The sequence below is a fragment of the Anas platyrhynchos genome, chromosome 3 (genome assembly GCF_047663525.1).
Source record: "Anas platyrhynchos isolate ZD024472 breed Pekin duck chromosome 3, IASCAAS_PekinDuck_T2T, whole genome shotgun sequence".
Lineage (NCBI taxonomy): Eukaryota > Metazoa > Chordata > Aves > Anseriformes > Anatidae > Anas > Anas platyrhynchos.
The window spans coordinates 35,206,838-35,228,646 of record NC_092589.1 but is presented as its reverse complement, the minus strand read 5'-3'; the positions used below and the strand labels follow the sequence as shown (position 1 = coordinate 35,228,646).

Genomic DNA, 21,809 nt, shown 5'->3' with positions numbered 1-21,809 from the left:
ACTTTGCCATATTTGCCATCTTTCCTTTTGAACCAAGCTATCAGTTAGGAAGGACACTTGCAGAAGATGGTGAAGGATCTCAGGTGTTTCTGCTCCAGGGAAGCAAAGCAGGTGACATGTCAGTCAATGGTCCTTCATCGTCATTGATACCTCCCATTCCACTAAGCATCAGGCCTGATTTGGTCTCTCCCCAGATGACACAGTGGCTAGATTTAGATGGTGAGTACACATCTTGTCTATCATAAGTCCTATAAATAGTTGGCGTATCCATGTACAGTATCTTACTGGACTATTTACAGCATGATCCAAAGCCCCTTGAAGCCAATGGAAAGGATGCCATTTACCTTACAGGGCTTTGAATCAGGCCATTATAAAATCCTCACCTCTAGGGTACGTGACCACACTCTTCCAGGCCTACTGCAATGTGCATGGCAAACCATGGGCTGTAACAGGCTTCCATGTGGGCCTGCTGCACTTTCTGGCTATGGATACATCATCCCAATAGGAGAGAGGAAAAATAAAACACAGAATGAAAGCAGGCACATAAAAGGATCAGGAAATGGAAGGATTCCATATTCTGCTTTGCTACATTTTCCTGTTTGTGATAAGGGAGAGATTAGAGAGAAAAAAAAAATAATAAAAGGACAAAATGAAAGCAGGTTAAGAGATATCTGGCACCAGGTCCTTGTGGCTTGAAGTCTGTTGTCTGTATTAAAATGCACTGGGTGAGCCTATTTTCTTTGTTTAGTATTTGTTATTGTGTCTCCTACCTCGAAATGGGAACAACAAGTCCTGAGAGGGCGTCTGCTCTCAGTCCTTCAGCATGGCACACGTACCGGCAGAATTAGGTTGTGTAAACTTCCTTCAGTGAAACTTTCACAGCAGATAACATTATGCATTCTACAGCAACAGGGAAGAGAGACAAGTGAAATGTCCCAGCGTAAAGGTGACAGGCTGTTCTGTCACTCCCCTCCCAGCCCTGGCTCACTGATGTGTTCTGATATAAGAAGCCAGTGAGGACAGTATTACTGGTACCTGGGTAGTGCTCAACAACCCTGCTAACCCAGCAAAGCCCTTGTGCTTGGTGCTATACAAACAGAACGGACCCAGTTTCAGGTAAATTGCAATCCAGATATAAATAAAAGGAGGTGGTTAGAGGAAAACATTTAAAAATGAGCTTTCATCTTTATCCAGCTTCCTGCAGGCAAAGTGAAGGGTTTTATGATTGATCTGAAGGAGGTAACAAGGAACATTTTCCCTGCCCATCTTATACTGCACCACTGGAAAAGCAGAGGTGGGCATGCTGCAGAAATCTTCACACCTCTGTTACTCGGTGTTCGGAGTCAAACAGGGACACATTTCATAACCCAGCCTTAGTAGGCGGAAAGGAGGCAGCCCTGATAACGAGGAAACTGATACCAGCACAGTGGGCCACACCTCGGCGTGGGGCTGTGGGCAAGGAGAAGGCCCTGCAAGGTCTTGTTGGTGGGACCCAGGGTTTGGGAAAGCCACAGCATCATGCTCATCCCTTTCAGGGTGCAAGAAGAGGATCGTGAGCTGTGTGGGGAGACCCCCAAATCCTTCCTTCAGACAGTGAGTGCTGCTGGGTGGAGGTGGCTCAGCTCCAGCAGATGCAGCACTGACTCCACCTGCTCACCAGGGCTGGAAACTGCCTGATTTCTGCAATTACACCTCTCCTGGCCCCTAAACCCTGTGATTGGAGAAGAGAGAGAGAGGGAACAGAAAAAGGCAGAAAGGATGGTGAGGACAGCTGAGGAAAAGGAGAAGGGCACAGCAGGGAAGAGGCAGGAAGGTCAAAAATTGTCACTGTAAAAAGTATCAAGGGAGAACTGAGAAAAACAAACAAGATGAACAGGGGAGAGATAAAGCTACCTGCAGTTGGGGAAAGGTTTGCACAGGGTGAATGGGTGAAGGAAAGTTGGCTGCAGCAAAAATCCCAAAAGACAGGAAGAAGGAAGGTCCTAGAAAGAGGTGCCGGCAGTGCTGGATGCTGTGGAGAAAGTTATACAGACTCTCTCCCGCAGGGCTGGCAAACCTGCCCTTTCTGAATCACTTTGTGCCCTGAAGCAGGAGGGTTAATTTCCTTTTCTGCTGCAATCCTAGCCAGTCTAACTGCGGATATTACTATTCATATAAATATCTAATAAAGGATATGGTGTGGAGCAGCTGGAGCTGAGCTGTGGAAGGTGAATGATGTTAATGATGTTTTTTCACTGAGGACTGAGCACTGAGTTTGGATCTTTTCATGCTCATCTGTCCCACAAATGAGGCAAGATGGACAACAGAAGACTGAATAAATAAAAACTCACGATTCTTCTGGAGACTGTTCTCAGCAAGCAGGAGAAGGCAGGTAGCTGGACACGTCCCTTGCTGCCAGCACCCTCATTTAGCCCTGTCCACAGAGAGGAGGCATCATTACCTTTACCACAACGAGGAGACATCATTCCCTTTACCACAACCTTGACTCATCTGTCAGCTTTTTTGTGCTGAAAATTGTCTGCAGGTATCTAGCTTCTATATGTGGGATTTTTCAGGAAGTGGGAGAGAGCCCCAGCGAACCTCAGACAAAACCAAGCCAAGCCTGAGGCAATGCTCTCAGCAGCCGTTCTGGAGAATGTCAGCATTGGTTTCTGCAGAACTATAGGGTCAGAGTCTTCAGTGTCCTCCCTGAACCCTGGTAACCAAAAAGGAGAGGGGGGATGACTTTCTACCATGGGTGACGTAGTTCACTGCCTTTAATACTATGGAAGTTACTGGTGCAGCCAAAGAGAAACAAAGAAACAAAGAAAGAAAGAAAGAAAGAAAGAAAGAAAGAAAGAAAGAAAGAAAATCACCAAATGTTTTGGCTTAGTTAGAAATAAAATAAGCCTCTTTGGCTTCTTTGTTTTGTTGCTGAAACCTTTTTTAAAATTTACTCCAGTCACCGGAAAGCTTTAAGTCAACTGAGAGCACAGCATGGTGATGAGTGACAGCCATCTTAAGCTGACATCTTGGCCACCTCCCAGGTCTGGGCTTGCACCCCCATGCACTCACCCCAGAGGTGAGTGGTTCTCTGGGGCTTCTGCTGACGGTGTTCAACTTTGCAAAAATAATGAGCTCCCTGGAGCCAAGCTTATACTTCAGGTGACAACCCGTCCCCCCCACCACCCCTGGCATGTTCTAGCCCTCAAGCTAGAAAATAGTGAGTTAGGATTTTAGAAAAAATCTTGAACTGCTCCAACAAGAGGTAAAGGAGAAATGCCATCTTGGATAACCCTTAGCTCTGTGGCTACTTGACAAGCAGAGTACCCCAGTTCACTGTTACCCAATTGTCCTGGATAGCCCATCTCCTCCTCAATGAGCTATTAACAGGAAAGTTTGTACCACTCCAGAAGCTGATGAAGGATGATTTGTGTTGTCTATTCCACTGTCTGCCTTCAGGCTTTTATGGTGTTATTTTTGCACGCACAGTCCAGGGTTGTTTTGGTCTTATTTACGCAACCCTCGGACAGTCTGCTTGAAACCCAAGTCTCCGAGGAAGACTTAATGATAAGGTTTAGAGGGCTCTTGTCTTTTGACATTCAGCACTTCCTCCCCACACTGCTTTGTTCTTGACTGATATTAGGTTGGTCAGTGCAAAGAGAGGGAACACAGCCAGGGTGGTCACTGAATGCAGCCTGAACTCCACAGCAACAGATCCCCAGCAGACAGCTTTATGCCTTGCTCATGAAAGAAAGCTTTTCCATTGACATCCACAGGCAATTTGCTCATGGATTATCAGATGTAGTTGCTTCCTCCAGCTTTGCGCTGTCTTGTAAGTAAGGTGGATCCCACTCTAGCTATATGCAATACTGCCTTTGGTGTTTATACATGACCTGGCCTCCTTAGTAATATGTGCCTTAAAAACCCTACAAGTACAGCTGATCTGGTTGCAAGGGCCTATGCCTAGTGTGTGCGGTGCCACAGGCAGCAGATTTGTGCTTAGTATAGCAATTTAGAGAAGCTGGAAAAAAAAACCAAACAAATAGTGCTTCACAGTGTCTAAATAAACTAGTTTTAGGAGTGACATAACTATAAAACTGACAAAGCCGTTAAGTCACCTGGAAATGATAAAGAAATTCATTTTTAGGGACGTAGGCTTTACTGTTACTTTTACCAAACATGATGTAATGGATTTGGAATTCAGCCCTGGAAAATTTAACTAATATGTTTTGATGGAATAAAACATAATAACAGGTTTGGGGGCTTCCCCTTCTCTTTCCCCTCCCCTTCCCATCCCCTCTCCTGCATGGATTTTCACCTACTCACTTACTGTCTTTACAGACTTCAAGGTTCTACTTCCAGGGTGAGCAAATTGTACTGTATGCAACCTATTTGCCAGGGTATGTTCCAGTATGAGAAGGAACATTCTCACACCCTTAGCCTGTGCAGAAGGTCTTCTTTACACCAGCCCTGGGACATCACTCCTTTAAAGTTAGCTGCAGTCTGTTCCAGGAATTCCAATTCTCCTCTGTCTTCAACAGTCCAGGGTAAAGATCTTTTCTCCTTCCCCTGCAGCCTTCTTCCCTGCCCAGTGCTGGCTAATGCAATTGTGTTTCTAGAAGTGCTGAAGTCGGCTGCTTAATGCCAAGCAACACCTTGACAGGTTTCATTTCAGGTACTTGATGAACTCACTGCTGGCTTAAAACCCATGGCAAGCTTTACTCTGCTTAATTGCTATGTCTTTCTATAATGAAGGGGAGAAGAATAGTAAGGCAATTACCATTGTTCAGATGACTCAGGAAACCAGCAATGAGAAGGAGAATCTCTCACCACTAGGTTACCAGATCACACCTGAGTTAGGTGTGTTTTCATGAACGGCCTGAGCCAATCTAAGTCAATTTTTTTGCCTAAATGTGTGTCATTGCTCTCCTGCCCCTGCCCAGGAGTTCCCTTCCCTTATCCTGTGCTAGCTGTAGGGTCACAATCAGGCTGATCCAGATGAATGCTCCACCCAACAGAAAACAGGAAAAAAAGGGAAAAGTTCCCTCATCTGAGTCCCCTGATTTGCCAGACTGCTCAACTGCACCATCTCCAAGTCACACAGGTGATGGGGTGGGAATGCATGTTGTAGGGCTGAGTCACCACTTTCAGATGTAGTACCAAAATTAGGTTGCCTTAAGCCAATGATGAAAGCAAAGAGAAAAAACAAACAATGTCTTTTTCATCTAGGAATTACAAGTCTATCCATTTGTCATCATTACACTGTCTGATGTCTTTATAAGAATTGCAACAAACCTAAAGGATGCAACTCCTCTCTGCTCATTCATCCAGCTAGTTTAAGCTAGTTTCTCAGATCCCTCCAGTCAATGGAGAGAAAAGCTTCCAGAGGAGGTTGCATCTCATCCAAACAAGGGTATTTAAGGGAGCTAAGACATCCTCTGAAGATGCTTTTAGGTACAGAGAAAATTCAAGCTTCAACTCCATGATATCTGCATTTCACATCCCATTTTGTTCTTGTCTGGAATCTGGCTCAGTAATCTCTACTCTGTAGTAATCAGGCACTCTCCACATTGACATATTCCCATGGAAAGCCAGTTCCCCTTCACTTCTCCTCCCCTCCGGCACTGGGACTGCACCTGCAAGGGGCCAAACTTTTTCTTCAGCACACTTTGGATCAGGCTTGTTTGGCCAGCAGCAGGTTCACAAAAGTAGGGTTTGTGACTTCATAGCAATCGGCCCCAAAAGAAGCTGACATCATATTCACCAGCTGTGTTCTGCCCCGACTGCCGTCTGCAGCAGGCTAATCAGGGACAGGATGCTAGGCGTGATGCACCCAGCTTTCTGAGCTCTGCCTGGGGAAATCAGATAGAAGTGTATCCTTCCAGAAAGCGATTGATTTGTGGGGTAGAGGGAAGAGACGTTATTTTATTAATAATTTTTAACAGCAGCTTTCCCTCCGGAAGTTCTTTTCTGCTATCTTAGGGCAAGGCCTATGAGTGTATAACTTAAAAGATCTGGTAAGGAGATTTTGATCATAATGACTTAATTAAATGAGGTGTTTGGGGAGTTTAATATTACATTGTTGCTGATGGCTGGCTGATTGTTTTACTTGCCTTTGATCAACTGTGTGAGTGGAGGGTCATCCCAATCACCGCGGGCCTACAGTATCCGTCATCACCCCTCAGTCCTATTTGTCTTGCGTGTGTATGCAGAAGGCCTGCTTTTGATGAACTGTGAAAAGAAAGATGAACTGTTGTAATGAAAACATTCCCTCCCCAAGATCCTCTTTAGACAACATTCAATTGGTTTGACCTTGTCCCCTCTTGCGGAGGACGGTAATGATTCCTGCAGATGGCTGGGTCATTCCTTGGACACTTGGGAGCAAGGGAGCCGGATTCTCCGTCTGCGTTAGCTCTCCAGCTATGTAGGCTGCAGCTGGGAAATGCAAGAGCAACATGGGCAGAATACCTGAGATAGTTGTCATCTAGCCGCTTGGAGTTCTCATAGATGTCTTGGGCTGCCTATTTATACTCAGGGACTTCACCTAGGCTCACAGCACATGCGCACCCTAGTACATGCTAACTCACCAGGGAGAGCTGAACCTCTCCAGGCTGCAGTCTCCTCTCTTGCTGAGGCAAAGGCATGGCCTGAGGGAATCTGGCAGTCTCCTGCCTCTCTTGCTCCCAAAGAGGCTGCCTTCTCTGAGATATTTAGAAAAGGGACGTAAGACCTGGTGATGAACACAGCCTTAGTATCCTTTGAAGCAGTCTTTGGTAGAGGAAAACCCTAGATCAGTCTTAGGGAGATGTCCCTGCCCCTCTGTCAGCTAAAAAGGTGACCGTGTTGGAAATGGCAGGTCATTTGTTATCAGGGGAGAAAAGAGACCCGTTCTGTTACTGTCTGGTCCTTCCATGACTGCTCCAAAAGGAGATGCAGCTACTTTAATGACATAAGTCTTGCCTGTAGAAATATAGGCAAATGAAATACATGTCCACTGGCCATACCCTGCTGGTTTTCTCATTCTTCCTCCATTTCAGAAGTTTCTTGAAAATGTTGTCTTCATATGCATGGCAGTTATAAGGCACCCTGACACTTGGGCGCAGGCCAAACACTGACCGTTCTTGCTTAGTCATGTTTCAGTGAAGCAAGAATGACACTATTTCTCTTGGAAATATCACAGCTGCCAGCATCCTGATACCTACGTTAAGGAGTCTTTTGCCAGATGCTGCTTTCTGTAGCTCAGGCTGGTGGGGGTGGGTTTTTCTGCCTACCTCTGCAGCATGGAATCACATAGACATGACACATTTGATAAGTTTGTGTTTCCTTCCATTTAAGGTGTTCTAGATATTGCAGCCTGAGCTGGCTTCACTTTCTCTTGTCCTCTGCCAGAGGCACATAACAGTTTAGTGACCTGGAAGACCTCAGACCTGTCATTTAGCCAGTCAGGGGCTCTGTACTGGGGTATTCCAATTCGACTGGTCCGGGTGGGATATGAGAGCAGCCAGAATGCTGCTTCTTGTGACAGCCCTAGTGTGTACTCACCCCATAGCTTGCTTGTAGTGCAATAAGCCTGCAACCCCCCCAGTACTGTACAAGGGAGGCAGTGCTTCCAGCAGAGGTCTGCAGATTTAGTGACATTCATTCAGGCAGAATCCCTCATGGACCTTAAAATATTTTTGCCAGAGCAAGAGCTGGCAGAAGTGGCAAATAGAGAAAGACTGAGCTCAGGTTTGCCCCATGGGGTTTTCTCCAGACCAAAAATATTACCGAAACACCATTGCATGAAAGAAGTGGTCCCTCTGACTGGTATCCAAGGCAGGACAATGAGGCTACAACCCCTAGCTGGATTCATCACGCAGCTACGTGGGTAGCAGCCTGGTGCATGCGGCAACAGGCATCAGGAGATTACTTGCTTCAGTAACTTGGGCTGGGTGTTCAGAACCAAAAGTAAACACTCCAGTTGCAGGTTTGTAAAAAGGCTTAATACCCTGTATTCAAAAAACACCTTTCATTCAGCTGCATTTTAAAGCAACTATATCTTCTGCATGTGCAGAACAGAAGGCGCAGCTAAACTTGGTAACCTTTCCCATCTCCACATAGAGAAGGGAAGAGGACAGGAGGAACAGCCAGGTGTTTATGCAATGCCTGAACACAGCACACACCAGACACTAGCAGTGCCGACCCTGGCCCTGTTCCACATGCATGGGCCCAGGCCACCTGGGATCCAGGTGATCAGTGCTCCCTGAGACAAGGTGGACACTCAATGGGTTAGCCAGGGACTCAGTTGTGCTTACATCAGCTGCATTTGGTAGAGAACACAACAGAGTTAGGTGGCGGTGTCTTGCTGGAAGGAATACTCCCAAATATCAAAATAACTGAATGTTTCGGTCAAGAAAAAAAAGTAAAAAAACTCCCAGAAACACAATCCCAAAAGAAAACTAAACATAGCATGTGGTCAGCTGAACTGTTTGACGTCAGGTATTTCATTGGACAACACATGAAGGTCGTGATCCTGCTGCCCAGGGTATGCACCTCTCTGCCCCGCTGAGTATTTCTGAAGCATCTAGCGGCATTGTTCTCCGAGCACTGCTTTGGTGCCAGTACTAGACTAGGAAAACCTTATCCTGCCTCCACACATGTCAGCAGATCAGTTCAGAAGACCCGCAAGTACCCCAAGCACAGGGATAGTGATTAATAGAACCAAGCACATTTCCTGGTAGCAGAGAAAACTCTCCAGCTGCCTGAGGAGTAAAAAAATTCCCCAGGAGATGCCACCCTGGGGACATTGTTCTATCAGACCTGTACATTTGCAGACATGCAAAAGGAAAAATAAAAGAACTGGGGTTCATTGTTTGAAAATGGTGCACATTTATTTTCCTGATTTCCTAACTTCCAAGAGGCCTGGTACAGAACCCAAAGACCTCCCCTCCACAATGGAAGTGTACCTTTAGGTGCAGTGACAGAACCAAGCATGTGCATCATTATACATTAAGCTAGATAATGTTTTTCAAATGACTAGAGAAAGACATAGCTGTTCCTCTGAAAGTATTTTTGAAAGTATTTCCATTTTTCCATAGTCTTCATTTCAGACATATTCTGGCATTTATTCATTTAATTGTCGTTTCCCTTGGTCAGCATAACCACACTGTGAGTTTTTTTCAAAAGTAGTAATATAATAAAAAAAAAGCTTAGCTTGAAAGAAAATGTTTAATTTGAAATAAAGAATTTCTCATTCCTATTTTTTTCAAAAACAAAAAGATGGATTTTAAGATCTATGCAACTAGCAAATCAATGAAGAATAAACCTCTTTGAAAGCTACAAAAAATCAAATGCATTACTGCCCTTCAAAACTTTGCAGATGAAAGAAAGAATATCCACCCGTTTCTGGATTTTGGTAAAATTAGAAATTGCATGCCTCTGCACTCCCAGACGAATGTCAAAACTCGCACCTCATCAGCATTTATTATTATTCCCAGTTAAAAATGAATCTGTCACAGACAAAGTGGAAGGTCAAAGGACATTGTTGGCCCTTGGCTGGTGTGTGCTTTTCAAAGCTAAATTCCAGAAGAGTCACAAAAGAGTACAAAAGGACACAGTAGAGCAACAGAAAGGAGCTGAGCTTGGAAACAAGGGAGAGCTGCTCTCTGTGGGGCTGTCTAAAATGTCTTTTGATTCTTAACCAGCCTGATGCTTGCCCCAGGTTAGCCAAGCTCCAACCTCCCTGGGGTACAGATTCATGGTGGCCACAGCTGGGGGACCGCAGCCCTATGCCCACCTCTGGCCACCATGTCCAGCCCAAATCCTCTCCTTCTGCATTGACCCATGTCAAAGCACTCCTCCGGGCAAAAGTCAGCTGCTTAGTGCTCCACCATTAAAAATGGACAGGATTAAAGAAAAGTAATGGATAAAAATACAGGCCTAGTGAACCTGATGAGAAGGCAGCTTCTTTGTTGGGTCTTAAACCCCTGCTCACCTCACAGTCCTTGTATCTGTGAGGTGTGCATGTCAGTGTTTTACGCAGGTCTAATATATGCATGGCAGCATGCCCTTGGCTTTTTCTTTTTATTTAATCTTTGGCTTGACAGTGTTGGAACTTGCTTCACCATGAAACTGGAGAAGGAGGGACTGTTGTGTGTGTCAGGTTTTGCTTTTGTTTTGTTTCTCTCACTTTTATTGAATTATATAAAGAAGATCAGTGACTTTTGGCTGCTCCTGAGTGCTCAGGTATCCGTCTGCTTCTGTCTGCTGGCGTCAGATTGTACACAGTTCAAAGACCATCATAGAGACCACCATAAGGATTGTTTTGGATTCTGATGAAGGCAGCAGGTCCAGCACGAAGCCTTATTTTTACATCAGCCTAGAAATCTGCCCTTCACTTTTGTTTGTTTGGATTTGTAACTCCATTAAATGGGATTCCACGTTGTTTCTTTGGGATTTTCTTCCGGTTGATCTCAGGATGGACAACTTAGTTCTAAGTCCTATAAGAAAACAATACATAAAACCCAAGAGTTGCCCAGTAGCAAAACACACAAACACACACACATGAGAATTAAGAACCAGCTTTGTGACTTTCTGCTTTGATAACAAAAATCATACAAAAAAACCTGGGCTGGAAGAAACTTGTGAAGGTCATCTCGCCCTTTCACCAACCTCCAGATAGGATCAGTTGTGCTGAAGGTGCTGGGATTGAGATAGTTATCTCAGCCATTGCTAAAACCTTCCCACGGCAGTGTTTTCACACAGCTAACCATCCCACCAGTTCACGAGTCACACAACTGGAAAACGTCTCTTAACATCTCACCTGAATATTGTTGCACTTTAAGCCCATTACTTCCTTTCCTGTCCCCAGCAGACATGAAAAGCAACCTATCCTTCCTATTTGCAGTAGCCTTTCACATACTTGAAGGGTGTTATCACATCTACCCTTCTTCAATTCCCTAGACTAAACAAACCCAACTCTTTCAGTCTTTCCTCATAGCTCATGTTTTCTAGCTTTCTGATCACTCTTGTTCTTGCCTGCTGGACTCTCTCCAGTCAGTCAACATCCTTCTTGAAGTCTGATGCTCATAAGTGGACGCATTCAGTAGGTTATTTCAGGCCAAAGGATGAGAGGAGTAATTTCAAAGCTGGAGCATCCTCACCGTGAATGACTTACTCACTCCAGCTGTGGCACCTCTGTAAAACTTGGCTCTGGGGCAGACTGGCAGTCTCTCTGAGAAGTTGCACATTCACAGATGCGTATCAGCACCTCAGATTCATCCTGGAACCTAACAGGCAGCTGTAACCAACCAAAAATATATATAAATAAAACAAATAAACAAACAAAAACCAAAGCATCCTACAAAGCATCTTCTCAATAGTCTGTTAGCAAAGTATTCAGGGACAAATGTCATTGTCCTGTTGTCACAGACAGGAACTTCTTCCCTTTCACATCTTAAGGCTTATTCTTCAGTTGAGAGAATATGCCAGTGTAAGTATACTACATCTGCAAAAAGCCCAAAGCAAGGGCCAGGAAGACTGGTCTGTATATTCAACACAGTGAAAAGCCTGGAGGGAAGAGAGCTTACTCTCAAAATCACGGCATACTGGCCTCTGAACAGGGAGGATAGGCTTGGTCACTGGACCACACTGACACAGCTTGTGGGCTCTTGGTCCCACTACTAGCTCTGTGGCCAGAGCTGGGATCTTTGCAGTGTGCTTCATGGCATGGTGTAGACATGTCTTGAGGAGCTCACTAGGTTGTGAGAAAGGTTCTTACTCCCACAGTCAGTTTTCAGGGCAGCAGGATTTCTGCTGTTTGGTTTCATTGGCATGTTGCAGACTTTTTCCCTGGAAATTGCTCTTTCTAAACTCTAACCCTAACACTCCTCAAAAAGCCCACACTTCATGAGCCAACATCCTTAGTTCCTGTCAAGAGAAGACAAAGGAAAGACGTGTTAAAACAGCTATGCTGCTACACCTCAGGCAAGGCTCAGCTCCCCTCTCTTCTGGGGAACTGCTCCAGTACATATTGGCTAGGATTTGTGCCAAGATTTTTCAGTTAATATTTGCAAAATTTAATCACAACAGCCCAGATTCTACATTGCCTTAATCCCATTGAATTGTTCCTTAGTCCACAGCAAGTGCCTCCAGTTTCAATTAGACCATTCATGGTTATGGGCACTTTTGAATAAGAAGGGATCAAAACCTGATTCTGGAAATCTGATTGCAAAATGTGTTCATACAAACCAAGGCTGCATTTCATCTCCCCAACCCACAGTATATTATAAAAAGGGAAGGCCTATATACACACTACACTGAACCATTGTAACAAAAGGCTGTGACGATGAGACTTGCTGGAAAGAGGAGAATACTGTAGACAGACTCTTTGCAATGCATCTCCCTGAAAAGCTCCCTCTTTAAATGAAAGAGAGATCAAACCAGATAAATAAGCAGTACCTACCCCAAGAGGCAGGCTTGCCTTCTGAGTGCCAGATAATAATAAACGATGTGTTTGTAATCCAAAGCAGAGATACAGTGGCATTTTCTTTGACATCAAATGCTAAAGAGGGAGTGAATAGTTCTGTAAAGTGCTTTTTCCAACACAGGGTGAAAGAGCTTTCACTAGAGAGAGGATGCTCTCTGGGGATGGTTGTTCCTATCTTTTTATTTCAGATCAGCATGAAGAATTGGGCAAAAAGGAGAAGTGTGTATGTACCTAATACCACATAATTTCAGGAAGAGATTATACTATTGCTAAAGCGAGTCGATAAATATGACATACCAGGAAGGGGAAGAAGCTGAAGGGGAAAAAAGCTTAGAATCAAGAGGTAACTATACCTCTTTGCACCAAGAGTTAGTATTTCAGCCTAAAAGCTCCTTCCAAATGTAACTGTACAGAGAAGTGATCCCACCTCCTCCGAGGGGGCAGCCACCAGGGGACCTGAGGGGCATTCCTGGCAGCCACAGCACAGGATGGCCGGGGAAGCACAGGGTCCACTCAGTCCAGCTGGAGGAAATTAATTCCAGCAGAACAGAACATACTCCATTATAATTTGACCAGATCACTCTGTATCACTCCTCCACAAACACCAAATGCCCTCCAGAATGATCTTTCGTGCAATTAAATAGCCTGGGCTCAGTCCTGTGCCCCATCAAAAGATTAGAGGGCAGGATTAAACCTACTGCTGGACATTTTAACTCCGTGCATTAAATCCACCTTTAAAAAATTGCATTGAGTTTTATTCTCTGGTTGTTTCCTAAGGACACACGTTGTCTCAGCAGTCGTGGGTTTCACTGAAACACCTGCTCTTTACAGGCTCCGTTGACTGAAGGACAAGGTAATTAGGTAACTTACCCAAAGGTCACATGGTGAGTAAAGCAGGATTAGCACTCAAGTTCCTCCTGGCAACTAGTCCTGTACTGCGACAATTAGAAAAGGTTAACCATCCTCTTTTAGCTTTTGTTTTCCATCTTCCAGAATGTGGCAGCACGTACGCAGGGCTGGGCGATGTAATATTGCCTCAGCAGTACTTTGGAAAAAAACAAAAAAGGCAAACGAAGAACTCACCCCCAAAAGGGCTTTGAAAAGCCGTCATATCTGGTGGGATGCGGTGCCTAAGAGAGAACAGAGCAAAACAGTGGATTAAGCAGAGCACACTGAATATGAATTCTGGAAAAAGCCCCACTCCCTCTGTAATCCCCAAAGCAGGCCTTGCGCACCCAGCCGCTGCGTGACACTGTGTCGTGCTGCTTCCCCTCTTTGCCCAGAAGCCTGGCTTTCCCTGCACATCTGCCCCGTGTGTAGACAACCTAGTGAATATTAGCAAAGGGTCTTCTAGTTGAGCTAAAGACCCCCGCCTTAACTCCTTCTCACCTGAGACCTCTCACTCAGGTCCCCTGCGTGGGCAGTGCTGGATCAGGCCTGCCAGCTGGCACAAGGCTAGGTAGAAACAGGCTGTACCGGGGTCACCAGCCATGTGTTGTGCATGTGTGTGTACTTGGTGCCATTTTGGTCCTCAGCAGCACTGGTCTGCTCATGCCATTTTTGCCAGGACCACAGGGAGCAGTCCTACAGTGCACGCTGGTCAGTGCAAGTCCCTCACTGGTCTCTTCTCCAACTTCTCCTCACCACATATCCACTTCTCGGTGTGCACACAGTCCCTCCATACACGACTCGGGTGGCATCTAGATAGCAAAACCACCATGAAGAAGTTCATGAGGCAACATTTGGAGGTCACCTGCTGTGGCCTCTCCGCCACCAGAGTAAAGAGAGGAAAGGTGTTTTGTTTTAGAGAGCAGTGACAGATTTTGACCTTGGCTGGGGATGAGGTGTATGTCACCTGATGACACATGTCTCATTCCCGTGCCCTGTGTCCTTAGCTCCAAAAGTCACCCCCCTGGGACTCTTCCCATTGGCCTATGTGGTGTCCCTGCGGGCCAGGGACCTCAGCTGTTTCCAAGGGAGGCCAGCAGTCTTCCTCCGAGGAAGGTGAACCTTATGAATCCTCCTCCAATCCCTCAAGCGCCACACCTCCCTCCTCTCGAGGGTGAGCGAACATGAAGATCAGCCACTCACCTTGCTACTGGAGCTCACTGAACACGTTTCACCCACAACCTTCAGCAGGAGGGCATGTGGGACGGGCGCTCACCTGCCATAGTCCCAGAAGGTGCGTACCACACTGGGCAGTGTAACTGGGTGCAGTATTCTCCTCCCCCACTATAAATACAAGTCTTAGGGTAAAGAATTGCAATCAAAAATCTTTTCGCCTACTACATTGTGCAATGGCAGCACAATCATTTTTTTTTTTTTTTTTCCCTGCCTGCTAGCTGCTTGAAATTCAGGTAGCTTTATCAGCTGAGAATTTACTGGGCCATTCGTCAGAAACAGCTGTTTTGGAGTCAGGCAGGGACCACCACCTCCCAAATACTCATTGTTGGGATTTGCATAACTTGAATTCACAGCCATTGAGAGTATTCGCAAAAGCAAGACCTGCTCATAAGCTGTGAGCAGGACAGCTTGACTTTAAAAAGTCAGCTCATATTTCTCGTGTGAGAAAGAGCACCTGTTTAAACTATGTAGATCTGACGAACAGTGGATATGTTTTGGGCACTGACCCGTTAATAGAAAGGGTGGGGCTTTGCAGTCATTAACAGCAATCAGCAACTGAAACAAACACAATGAAATAAATCAGCAATTTCTTTAATCCAAGGATGGGTAGGAGGGTGAAGACCAGGACTGAAATAAACTTCAAACACTTCATGTCTTATCCCCAGTTGCTGGCCTTCTGATATGCCCTCCACCAAGAGTCAAGCACCTCAAAAACATATTAACCATTTCTATTCCTGCAGAAATCCCAAATACTAAATGGTAGCTAATGAACTGGCAAAAAGGTCCAGAGCAAGACGCTATAATCAGAGTATAGCACTCGCACACTAAAATGCCATATTAACTATCCCCTTTAAGACCTTTTCACAAACCTTGGATTAAAAGTCCAAGAAGAAAGAACAAACGTTCTCTGCACGTTTTCATTAGCAAGCAGTGGTAAGGAGCTAGCATGTTTTGCCACCTCTTTGTCACTCTCTGCAGAAGGGGCTGTCAGAGGGAACATTACTGCCCATCTGAACCAAAGATGTCCCTCAGCCAGCTCCCCTACAAGCAAGTCCCCTCATGAGTGCTTTCAGTGCTATCCTTTGGTTTATACCATTCATAATTTTACCAGCACGATCCTTAGATTGTATCATTCATAAACTGATGTGCAGTGGGACAGATTGTTGATCTGCAGCTGCCTATCTGCCTTTCTGAAAACAACCATCTGTGTGCCACCTAAAATAAGCAGCTGGGGCTACCCCCTCACCTACAACTCTGAGGACATCACCGAGTCTGTGAAACCTTGGGTGGCTGCCCGCTCCCAGGGCCAGCCCTGGCAAATGCAATTCTCGACTGCTCCGTGCATTAGCATTGTCTGTCTCAGCAACCCAAAGGGCTTGAGTGCTGAGTTACGTACACCTTCTGAAATAGGCAGTGATCTCTTCCACAGCCACTAAGCTCAGAAAGAATGCCTGGTACCCACAAGAAGACCAATCAACCAACAAAAAGCTAAACAGCAGAAAGCGCTTGGGTATGAAACATGCGTGGCATTTACACAGTGCTTTGACTCAGTGCTGGACACATAATACTTTTGGAGTGTTACGGGACTCCATAAGCCACGTACAGCCCTTGCTGTATCACAGCCATGTATGGCCACTTGTTTCTTGGTAACGTCATTAAAGGTCACCAGCGTGATAGACAATTCTTCAATATATTATTGTTTTGTGAAAGATCAAACCTATCAAAAATAATAGAATTTTTGTTACATCAAAGACAGTTTACTGACATTCAATGAAGCATTTCTCTTTAGATCCGGAAGAAACGAGCCTCATAAAATAATAAATATCTTTGCATTTTATCTCTTGATGCCTCTATCTATGGAGGTATTTATATGACCCCCATAACTAGTCCCTGGGCACTTACCTGACCTGATTAGAAAACAGATCTACTAAACAAAGACATGATTTGTGTGCACACCAAACTCATCTTCTTAAAATAGCTTTCTGAAGGAGATACAAACCTGCTAAGGGAGTAGAGTCAGCCAAAGAACATGTTGCTGCAGTAAGTTTTTTTGTTATACGGGATGCTGCTTGGTTGTTGCCATGCAATTTAAGGAGTTTTTCTCTTAAGAGATTACAGCAAAGCCCATCAAAACACTGGGGCCTGAAACGTTACTGTATTTCAAATCTTTTGCATCATTTGGGTAATGCAGAGGATTTCATTTGCCTGAGTTTTAGGACACTGGTGAATTCCCAGGGGACAGAATACCAGCAGAAGAGCTCGTATAATCTAGAGTTACCAGGATGGGGGTGGCAGGCTGGGGACCCACTCCTTGTTCCCCAAGGCCTGGACTTGGCCATCATCCTCACCAAGCCACTGTGTCACCTTCCCAGAGATGGAAGTAGCATCTGCCATGGGGCTGGCTTCAGGGGCTCTAGGGACAGCCAGGACTGGGGAAGGGGGCTTGTATCCCCTCTTACCAGCATACCAGAGGTTATTCCAGGGGGAGCTGAGGAGGAACACTGAGCCCCACTATTGCTTAAATGGGGATTTTGCACTCTCATGAAAGGAGAGAACAAGGTTGGTACCTTCCTGAGAGGGAAAGGCCACTGCTTTCAAAAGAACATTGGCACAATAAATCATTTTGGAGGACTACTGGCCCAACTTTGGACGTGGAAGTGAACAGCACTGCAAAACACCCCCTGCCTCAGCCTCTGAAGAAATGCCACAGTCTCCATTGCTTCCCAAAGCAGCACACCTACACTTCCAGATGTCTCAAACACTGCCTGGATGCCCCAGCCATTGACTCAGAGATACCACTCAAAGGCAGGCACAGAGGAACTCAAAAAGCTGGGAGACTGTTTTTTGCAGGTTTGCTTTTTGCAGTGCTTTTGTCCCATGGAAAGCTGGAACACTGAAACCAAGCCCAAAACCTCCCAAAGAACCCCCTTTCAGGCTCCAGCTCAGCATGCCACCTGCCGTCATCATTCCTCCAACTGTTCTCAGGAGGCTCTTACAGCAGGCGCATCTGGGCTGCAGCCAAGTTGGCGTGAAGTTTGCATGAATCTTGAGACATTTTATGACCTTAATAATGTTTAGCTGAAATAAGCAGGGCTGTTTACAGCCCGGGCCCAGCCTAGTTGAAAGCATTTCTTAGTAGGGTGGTGGGTACATAAATCAGCATCTTGCCTCTTGCCTCTCTGTCATTGACCTTTCTGTGGGAGGAGAAACGGTGTAGACATGTGGATTGCAGAGTACTCTCATGTGCCATTGTGTTGGCACCGTATCCATTACGAGCTTCTGCCCTTATTCTTAGAGGACATGTCCAGTAATAATACACCCCAGTGAACTTTTCCATTATGAGATCATGATTTCTTCCATGGGAGACTCAGTAGCATGTTACGATTTACTGGCCTTTAGCTGACCATTAACAATTTTCTTACTGCAGTGACACAATGCTGCAAAGTTTTCTGAAATGAAAAAGTAGTGTCCACCCTTTTAAACCCAGATCCACTTCCACTTTTACACCTGCAAAAAGGAAACTTTACTTGCACAAAAGTGAATTTGTGTTTTTATATACTGGATTTTATATACCTGATTTATGCTTCCCGTCAGACAGCTCTGAAGGCCAAATACTTGGACTGACAACCATGAAAAAATTGTGAGCACAGGGACAAAAAGCAAATGCTAATTTTGCTACTGAGATCCCTGAAAGGGAGATTTATACTTTTGAAAATGTCTAAAAAGAAACTCATGATGTTGTGAATAAAGCGTCAATATATTGTAACCAGGACAGGGCATCACTGTTGATTTATATTGATGTAATATACATGTAATCATGCTTTTTATAATCATTTCAAAGCAAAGATATTCACAGAGACATGCAATGGATGACTCAATTTTTTGTCATTGCAAAACAATAAAAAGTGTAGAATTTATAGCTGTATAATCAAGTTTTTATTAACACCAAATGTAATGAGATAACAAAGTCCATCTCCTAAGCCTTTTCTCAAGATGTGGTCTGGCCAAAGTTCTCCCCTCAGCTTTGTTTAGCTCAGATCCTAGACTGCATGAAAAAGGTTCTTGGTGAGAAAATTACACCCCACAGAGAGAGATTTAAGGAACTCTATCTATTTAGCTGATCAAAGAGACAGCTAAGAGACAACTTGATTGGGGTTAAAAAGTGTCTGCACAAGAGAGTATCTAGAAAAAGAGGTTCTTTACTCTGAAAAGTGGAAATTGAAGTGCAAAAAAATTAAGAGCAGAAATCAGTCTTTAATAGTGCAGGTGTTAGTAAATTCTCATGAGACTTCTAGATTTTCCATTATTTGAAGTCTTTGGCTAACACCAGCTCTTTTTCTGAAAACAGGGCTGGTTCAATCACAGATTATTTGTAGGACCAAATAAAAAGTAGATTGATGGTGTGAAAAGCTACTGACTGTGACTTGGCTCAAGTTGATCACCTCTTCAGGCATTCACATAACTATTCCTTGGGCCCAAACCCATTGCATTGTCTACATCAGTAGACTACAGCTCACTTTTCTCCATGACCTGTGTCAGAACATGTCTAGGGCACTGGTTCTGCGTAGAGGTGGAGCCAGCCTCAGTCACAACTGATTTGTTTTCCAGACATTCCTTTTAAAGTACACAATTCTTCAGGACCATGGGTTACCCAAAGATCTGGTGCTCCTCTGTGAGCTTTTAGAGCATGTGGTTGGACAGTTTGAAAATGTAATATGCCTTATGATTGAGGTGGGATTCGGGTACAATTTAGCTCTTTTCTCAGTACCTGAAGTACACAGAAGATGAAATACAGATAAAAACAAAACAAAACAAAAACTCTGCACAGAATTCTTGGTCTCGATTTTGTCTCTATGCCAGAGTAATTTTAAATTGGGTCAATTCCTCAACTAGCTCAGCTGATAAACCAGACTGGCTCCCAATCTGAAAATCACAGTGGATTCTTCCTTCTCCTCAAATCTGGTTCTAGGTCCTTGGAAAAATTCCACAAGAGTCTTCAAATATTTTTAATCCCTTCTGTTCTTTGCCCTGTCCTGTTTCCATGCTCCAGTCCCTCTCTTGGTAGATATGAGCTACGTTCCCACCGACGTCATTAACATATCAATTGTTTGCTCAGAAGACGGTCATTATGACTCTGTTCATCTCTGTTGTTACTCGTTGCCCTTACACTGGTGCTGGAAGCCTTGTCAGCACCCACAGAAACAGAAAACATTGTATGATAGGGCAATGACCGTAGCAACAACATCACATTAATCAGGGTCTGTAGTCTGTGCAAAGACCAGCTTCCCAAACCATCAAGCTGTGTGATGCAAGGGACCGTCAAGTTCTCTTTCAGATGAGAAACTACAAATCCTTCAGATATTCACCCCCAGACCTTTTTTCTGCAGGTGAGAACATGAATCTAACACCACATAACCCTTTCAGAGGACAATTGACACTTAATGTCATGCTGAATATTAGAGCAAAACACTTCCTATAAAAAGATGGATGCATTCAGTAGACAGGACAGTTTAAAACTGCTAATTCCCGGTCCTCCTGACTTATCCTATCACTCTCTTGTATCACAAGAAGGAAAAAAGCAGGACACAAATAACCAAGGACATGGGCAGTGATAGTGAGGCCAGCAACGAGGCAGACCTCACGTCATTGCAGTGGAGCCAGAAGGTCACCAGGCTTGGTGGCAGAGGTTGCCACGAGAGCAGCGCTGCACAGGAGGTCTCAGAAGGAAGGTCTCAGAAGGAGATCTGTCCTGGTCCTCCTGGCTGGGTGGCTCAGACAATCTGCCTTGCTTATCGTAGCTTGAGACAGCCCTTCAGCAGGGGGAGACTCCAGGCTTTGAAAATGTCATGGTCTGTACTCAGAGATCAAATAGCCAACATGCAGCCACAGAAAGGGTGCAGGGAACAGAGCAACGAGAGGCTGGACCCCAAGCTGGTGTGCTCAAAGTGCTCTCCAACTGAGACATCCAACTGTGCCCTCCCTGCGAGGCAGCACGAGAGGCAGGGGCAGGAGGGGACCATTGCACAAGCCCAACGCAACCAGTACTGGAGGAGAGCAGGCTAACCAGTGTGGCTGGTATGCTGCATTCGCAACACGGAGGAAGTCTGACAGGAACGATTAGGACTTTCAGGGGGACATGGTGGGAATACCACCAGCTCCCAGAAGGGACAGTCGAAATAGAGTGGTAAATCCTTCCTTGTTCTTCTTGTTTATCTTTCCAACTGAGCCACAGGGCAGGGGAAAGTGCTCCTGTTGCAGTGATGATGTTGCGGCTGTGAAAGTTTGGCAGTTAGCAATCAGCTGTGGTGTCGGATCGAAGGTCATCTTGGCTCTCCAGAAGAGGTCTTTGGATGTGTGCAGACAGACTCCATTAAGAAAGCCACTCAGCCTGCTTGGAGAGCAAAAGGAGACCTCCCTGGGACTGAAGCCCACTGTTTTCAGTTTGTGGTCATGGCACATTTGTTTGCAAAGCAATATTCAGTCAGCTACAAGTCACAAGGTTCAACCCGCTTGGACTGTGCTTCAGGAACCTTAAATAAACAAACACAAAATCATGAGATAAGGAAAAAATTAAATTTCCTGAGGAAATACTCCCAAGCATGACACCAGAAGATGGCCAAATTTTCACAAATTAATGGGTGAACCAGGTTCCCCTCTTGGGTCTCCTCTGAAACTTCATGTTGCATCTCATCCCATGACTTATTGCTGGGCTAGAGTGGTTTCTCTTCCCAGCATAGCATAGCTCAGTCAGATAGGACCCACATAGCTCATGGGAGTAGAATCCAAGTCCTAGCCACTTATCTCCTTGTGCCTGTGTGTTGCTGGCCTGCAGACCAGCAGGCTCAATCTAGTTGTGAGCAATGAAAGAGGAGTGTGATCCCGAGGCTGGAGGTAACATGATTCTGAAGATGTCACCTTACTAGTGGAGTCCAGTAACTTGTTTATGTAAAGGAGTGCATTAGGATTCACCTCTTTCTTCAGAGAGGAAAGGCAAGTTGCCAAGGGGGACTGTATGATCTGGAGTGAACAGAAAATGATAGGAAGCCAGCAGGAGACCTGGTACCTATTCTCAGCTCAGTCGTTGACTCATGGACACATTGAATAGGACACTCCTCCATGGATTAGCTCTATATTTAGGCAATGTAAAAAATCAACTTGCTTGCTTTTGCAAAGCACTTTGAGATCATCAGATGTCAAGTGCTTGAATGTGCTTGAAGGACGTTCTGTCCTGTGCAAA

At 45.1% G+C, this 21,809-nt stretch overlaps 1 long non-coding RNA gene across 1 annotated transcript; it reads right to left on the bottom strand.

Moving 5' to 3' along the window:
- Positions 1-8,840: 8,840 nt before the first annotated feature.
- Positions 8,841-13,573, bottom strand: LOC113843154 (uncharacterized). The gene is made up of 3 exons (XR_005264700.2): positions 13,319-13,573; positions 11,124-11,260; positions 8,841-10,460 (listed from the first exon to the last, which is right to left on the bottom strand). It is a non-coding gene; the product is annotated as an uncharacterized lncRNA (long non-coding RNA).
- Between the last annotated feature and the right edge of the window lie 8,236 nt (positions 13,574-21,809).